This window comes from Canis lupus, chromosome 2 (genome assembly GCF_003254725.2).
Source record: "Canis lupus dingo isolate Sandy chromosome 2, ASM325472v2, whole genome shotgun sequence".
Taxonomy (NCBI): Eukaryota; Metazoa; Chordata; class Mammalia; order Carnivora; family Canidae; genus Canis; species Canis lupus.
The window spans coordinates 69,692,905-69,699,807 of NC_064244.1; the positions used below are offsets into that span (position 1 = coordinate 69,692,905).

The 6,903-nt window shown below is 47.9% G+C and overlaps 1 long non-coding RNA gene across 1 annotated transcript; it reads right to left on the bottom strand.

Moving 5' to 3' along the window:
* Nucleotides 1-975: 975 nt before the first annotated feature.
* LOC118353962 (uncharacterized) lies at nt 976-6,552 on the bottom strand. Its single transcript, XR_004813705.2, has 3 exons — nt 6,457-6,552; nt 2,695-2,753; nt 976-2,103 (listed from the first exon to the last, which is right to left on the bottom strand). It is a non-coding gene; the product is annotated as an uncharacterized LOC118353962 (long non-coding RNA).
* Nucleotides 6,553-6,903: the final 351 nt, after the last annotated feature.

Consider the following 6,903-nt stretch of genomic DNA (forward strand, 5'->3'; position numbering starts at 1 on the left):
GACTGTGGGCCACTCCCTTAACCTCTCGTGTGCTGGGTTCCTACAGGGTGGGGGGGTGGGCTGTGGACCTCCCAGCTCGGCACTTCTAGGGTCTGTTTCACGGCAAGTAGAGCCTGGTGGTCTTCTCCAAGAGGACTGAGGTGTCCGTGTCCCCTGGGTCCCTGCACTGAAGCCCTCCCCCCACTGGGACACATGTGACAGGTGGGGAGGCCAGCCCTGGGGACAGAGGAGAGCAGGTGACCTGGGTGGGCTGACAGAGGGGAGGAGCTCCCGTTGACCAGCAACCCTGGGAGCCCAGCACTGTGCTGAGACTCCCCCCACCACACACACACACACACACACACACACACACACACACAAACACTCCCCAGGGCCAGGCTCACAACACAAGACAGACAGGTCTCACCTTGACCCCTCACCTCCCACCTCCCTGCTTTTGCACCAGCAGTCTCCCCTCCTCGCATGCCTTCCCCTCCTCTATCCAAATCCCCCACAGCCCACTGGCCTGCCTCCTCCAGGAAGTCTTCCAGCCAAACCCTCCTGGCTCCACCCAGCTGGCCCTCTGGTTGTTTCACTGCCCAACACAGTTTTAGATTTTGCACTGCGAGGCCCAGACCCACGCATGAGCTCATCTCATTCTCTCTCCGGGTTAATCAATATTTATGGGGTGCTGGCTTGGAGCCAGGCACTGCGGGAGCCCCAGAGGGGATGAGAATAAACACCCACCGAGCACCTGCAGATGCCCCTGGGCCTGGTCAGCCCACGTGGGGTCCGGGCAGGCTCCTTGCCCTGTTGGGAGGATGAGGACCTGGGGCCCAGAGACAGGAGAGGTGGCTCAGGTCCCACAGTGAGTCAGTGCCTGGGACTCAAACCCAGGCCAGACTGCAAGCTTCACCCCCAATCCCATTAACTACCCCTGGAACTCTCTTTTTTAATTATTAAATAATTGGGTTTTATTCATTTGTTATCCATTAATTCACTCCTTCATTTGGTCAGCTAATACATATAGAACTCTCATATCATACTCCAGGTGACAGGAAAGACTCTACATGAATAAGGTGGGGGTTTTTTTAGTTTGCATTTTTTTAATTGGATAAATTTGACATGTGATATTACATAAATTTAAGGTGTACTTCTTGTTACTTTGATACATTTATACATTATAATATGGTTGCCATCGTAATGATATTTTATCACATGTCATACTTACAGTACAGTATTGCTGTGCTCAAACACCTACGTATTTCAGTAACTCATTACAATTTTGTAACCGTAAACACCATCAACACTGCACCCCCACCCCCAACCCTGAGGAACCACCATTTCACTCGCTGTTCTTGTTCTTGTTTTCATATGTTTGATTTTTTTCTTTCTTTTTTTTTTTTTTTTTTTTTGGTTTCAAATATAAGTGATATCATTCACAACTTGTCTTTCCCTGTCTGGCTTATCTCACTTGGCATAATGTGTGCAAGGTCCATCCATTTGGTCGCAAGTGGCCGAACGGTCTCCTTTCTCATGGTTGATTAATATTCCATTGTGCTTATGTACCACATCTTTTTTAGCCATTCATCCACCGATGGGCATTTGGGCAGCTTCCATATCTCGGCTATTGTGAATAATGCTGCAATAAGCATGGGGCGCATATATCTCGTCGAATTCCTGTTTTCTTTCCCTTTGGGTACATTCCCAGAAGTGGAATTACTGGATCATATGTATTGTAGATCTATTTTTACTTTTTTTTTTTTTTTTTTTTGAGAAAACTCCATATTGTTTTCCATAGTGGTTGGGCTCATTTGCATTCCCACCAACAGTGTCGAGGGCTCCCTTTCCTCCACGTCCTCCCCAACACATTTGTTATTTCTTATCTTTTTGCTACTAACCATTCTGACAAGTGTGAGGTGCTATCTCACATGGTTTCAATTTTCTTTTCCTTCACCAATGGTAACTGATGTTGAGCATCTTCTGTTGAGCATCACCTATTGACCATTTTTGGTGTCCTTTTGGAAAAATGCTCGAAACTCCTTAAACCCTCTCAGCTGGGACAGGATTGGCCCTGGAACCTGTAGCTGTCTGGTCATTCAGGCGGAGCTCAGGTGGCCACTGCTGCGAGAGAAGGGGGGGAACACAATTAGCAAGGCAGGGTCCCTTGGTAGGACCAGGGCCAGGCCAGGGAGGCACCTGGGGACAGTACAAACTTTTAAGGGGGTGCTCACTCTCAGGGCACCCAAGGACCACCCTGCTTCTCACTGTCACCCCTCTGTGGGCTCTCCAGTCTGTGAGCCAGCAGGGACTCCAGGCCCCCTGGCTGTACCCTTTCTCCAAACTGTCTCCAGGACCTGTCTGTAGCCACAGGACATGATTAATCTGTCTTTAGGCTTCTGGTTCCAGATATTTTTCTCTTGCCTTCTGGGTCTGGTCCCCCTCACCATCAAATGTTTCAGAGAAATAGTAAAGGAACAGACGGTGGTCACTGATCCCAGGTGGTGGGAGGGCCAGGCCTGGCCCCAGGACTGGCTCTGGATCATAAATCCCATCACTTCGAGCTGGTAATGACTTTTCCTACAGATGTGTCCCAGCGTGAGAGCAGAGTGTGCCTGTGCATCTGTGTGTGTGCATGCAGGGGCAGTAAATCCCTGTGTTCATAGGCCCAGACTCCATATCAAGCTCTGTCCTGGGGCTACTAGGGTGAGTCACCTGTTTGTTGATGAAGGCTAATCATTACTGACAGCTTGTGACGCCACTCTGTGCTGCCCCTGGGTCAGAGAAAGAGAGAAATTAAAGAAAAAAAAAAACCCAGGATGCCATAGCCAGAAGGGTCCCCAAGAAACTGAGTCTAACTCATATTCAGATGAGGAAAGTGAAGGTGGCAGGAGCTTACACATCTGGGTGGTGTTAGGATTAGCATGCAAGGCTCCTGAGTGTCAGTGCATCTGTGTGAGATGTGTGTGTGTGCACGCGCGCACATGTGCACACACACACATGCCTGTCTCCTGTGTGTGTATGTGGGCTTTATTACATGTGTGTGTGGCTGTCTTAAATTGTGGGTATGTGACAGTGTCAAGGTACACATGTGCAGGTCACTGACAAAGATGTGTGTACTAGTGTCAGAGTGTGGATACACATGAGCATGACTGTGTTCAAGAGGCAGGAAGCTGTTGGTCCTTGAGGGTGAGGATGGTGATCTCAGGATAGCAAGACTCTTTGAGAGCATGTGGGTGCTTGTCTCAGCAGGGCCACACAGAGTGGGATTCATTAAGTATTTGCAGGACACAGAGCCTATGGGGGTGGGGGGCATCAGTGAGTGTGTGTACGGTGCCTGGCATGGAGTACAGGACTTGGTGCTGAGCCCCAGGGATGCACCTGACCCCCATCCTCTCCTGCTACAGGTCAGGGCCTCTCCAGGACTTGGACATTGAGCCTGCGAGTGGGACCAAGTGGCCTCATCTATAGCACAGTAGGGGGCCAGCCAGCCGAGCTCTGCAGGCAGCAGTTTACATAGCTCAGCTGGTGACCAACATGCCTAGATGCAGATCACGGGTGCCTAGGGTGAGTCGTGGCAAGGGCCAGGTGACTCCCAGCGTCTCTCAGTTCCTTAGCCAGCAACTGCACAGCACTCTTGCAATTGCCCTGGCATTTTGCCTTCTCTGGTTTCCCAGGATCATTCCCCATCCTCGTTTATGGTGAAAGGGACTCAGTGATTTAGGGCATAGACAAGACCCACCCTCAGAGAGGGATGTGAGGAAGGGCTTATCCAGGAGGCCAGTGCAGTGAGCCACAGCCTGACCCCAGCTCCTGAGCCTTCCCTGGGTCCCGTGATGCTGGGGAGGGTACAGTCCGCTGATCCCACACCCAGGAAGGAAGAAAGGGCAGATGGTCCAGGTAAGACCAATAGTGTGATGGTTAAGAGTTAAGGTTCCAGAATCAGACAGATTGGGGTTCAACTGGCTTATGGTGTGACCTTGGGCAAGTCCCTCCACCACTCAGAGGACAGACATCTTATCTGAGCAGGCTCCACTCTGGGCTCTGGGACATTGGGGCTGTTCCATTCATATTCCCAGAGAAAAGAAATTATTCTCCATCTAATTAATCTAATTAGAAGTAATCAAGTTGTGGAGATGTGTGCAGCAGGGTGAGTGATTAGGAAAAATTACCTCCCTGCAAACAGTTTAAATGTAATTTTTTTTGGTTCCACAATCTAAAAACCAAATAAAGAAGAGTGAGCTCTCTGTCCCGAACCCCTTTGGCAGAAAGCTCCCTGAGGTGGGGGTACCAGCCCAGAGATAGGGTAAGACTACCGCCAGCTTGGCAGGGGGGATGGCAGACTGCTGAGACAGTCACCCACATGTTCTGGAAGAGCTATGCCATCTCAAGATCACCACTCACACCTTTGGGGACAACCCCAGTCACACTTCAGGTCAAGCCACCCTCATGAGAACCCGGAATTTTGGGGACCCAGAGAAAGATGGCCGTGTCACATGTGTGTGTGTGTGTGTGTGTGTGTGTGTGTGTGTGTGTTAGGGGGAGGAGTTTCACTAAATTCACTCCTTCCTGTCCCTGTTAGGTTTGTCTCAGATGGAACAAAGTGGGTAGGCAGGAGTATCAGTGGCCTTCATTAGCAGAAGCGGGGAAAGCAGCCTGAAGGATGACACCAGGGTAGGGCAATGCTTAATCCAAAAGGACAACTCCCTGACAGTGTGCAGTGCCTTAAAGGGTCCCTTAAATCACACTACCTCATTCTCCTTCTTCACTAAGGAGTAAGTCCTCAGGTTATTTCAGGACTCAGGACCTCTTTACCGAGAGCAGAGCCCTGTCCAGGCCATCCATCACTTAGGAAAGGGCAGAGCCTAGAAACACTTATTTTTAGCCCTGCTGAAAGGGTAGACTGGCCCTTCTATCCACACCTTTCTCAGCTTGTCCCTTAATCTACATGGGGCACCTCATTAGGCCAGAGAAACTGGGAGGAAGACTGTAGACAAAGTGGGAAGGAGGGGCTTTGTTTCATCAGTTGTCTTTTGGCGGGGAGAGGGAGACAACATTCTTCCGAGGAGCTGGAAGGATGTCAGGACCTCCTCTTCTCCAACACATGCTTTTGGGTTTAAAGAAGAATAATCATGACAATACTCAGAACCATAAAGCCCAGAACCCAGAATCCAGAATTATATGACCCAGAATCAAGATTGTAGAATCCTAGATCCCAGAGCTACAGATACAGATAAAATCTAGAACCAGAGAACCTAGAGATAGACATCCCAGAGTCACAGAATTCTAAACCAGAAATTTAGAATCTAAAGTCACAGAATCCAGAGCCATGGAATCCAGAATTACAAAACCCAGGGCCTAGAATCACGGACTCTCAAGCACTAGAACTAGGACTTTTACTCTCTCTAAAATGATCTCTGCATCCAATACCATCTTATATTCTTCATTGACCCACTCAAATTCTCCTTCTCATAGGAAGACTCCCTAGTGCCCTCAGCTTTGGAAGGGCTCTCCTTCCTCTGAGCTGTCCAGGCCTCCCTACCTGCCTACCATGGATGCCATCCATCCTCTCCTACCATTCAGGTCTGATTCCCCTCTGCATCCACTCCATCCCTACACTGGATCTGCTCCAGTTCTTGGCTCATGGTAGATACTCTAGGCATGTTTGTGGAAAGAGTGAATTCTTAAATCACTTACCCTGAACTTCCTCCCCTATTTGAGAAATCCCAGGAAAGATCTTAGTTCTCTTCATTCTAAGCCTAGGGCTCCTTCTCTTCGCCAGAGTGAATCTAAAGGACTGGAGTGTTAACATGGAATATCGCTATACTTTATTGCTTTTTAATGTTCCCATTATTGTTAGTTTTGCCATCAAAAGCCTCAAAAGTTTAAGATAAACTTAGTCTGGGGGAGGTGGTGATAGTGATAGGGATGACAGGAAGCTTCCTGGAAGAAATAGGACTTGAGCTCAGCAAACATGTGGGAAATTATGCCAGTCAAAGAGCAGTATGTGAAAAGGTCCAGTGGTAAGAGATGCATCCTGTGTTCAGAGACTCTAGGTGGAAAGTAATCATAGAGACAAAAGGTTTTGTTAAAGGAGATCCTGTAGGGTCATGTCTGCCACTTTAGCATGTTTAGCCCTTACCTAATGTATATCTTGTATATATTATATCCCTAGATTGCCTACAGCTCCTTGAGGGCAGGAACTATGTTTTCCTCCCTAAAGCCCAAGGATAAACACAGATTTGGTCAAGAGAAAAAAATCAAAAACTGTTGTGGCTTGAGAATACTATTTGTCCAAAGTTCAACTGGGGCAGCTTATAAGCAAAGGAATGAATGTCAAGTTAAACCAAGTGGGTGTAATCAAGAGTTGCCTGAACATTGAGGGTGTGGGATGAGTCAGAGGGCAAGAGAAAGTGACCAGGATAGTGAAAAGAGGTCAGGATAGTGAACAGAAGATGAAAAAGATTCCTCCCATACCTGTTAGTTTCCTTGTAGGTTTCAGGACCACGGACAGCTCCCGTGGAAGCTCAGATGGCTTTTCTCTTCAGATTCCTGGGATCAATTGTTTCCCTGTCTTTTAGATAGAATTATCTAGATTGTTACCAGGAATGAGAGAATGGGCTCTAAAGCCAGACTGCCTGAATTCATATCGTGGTTCTGCCCTTGCTAGCTACATAATCTTGGACACTTTTCTTAACTTCTCTGGGCCATGACTGTCTTAACTGTCAAACAAGGATAATATGGGTACCTATCTCATAGGGTTGAAATGAAGAATAAATTTAAAAATAATGAAAGTAATAGCTAACCATTGTGGCTGGATATGGGTGGTGCTAAGAGAAATGTTCACTATTGTCCTAAGATCTTTCTTTGCAAGATAGGGATTCTTGGACTCATTTCCCATTCTTTAAAATAAAGCTATTTGCT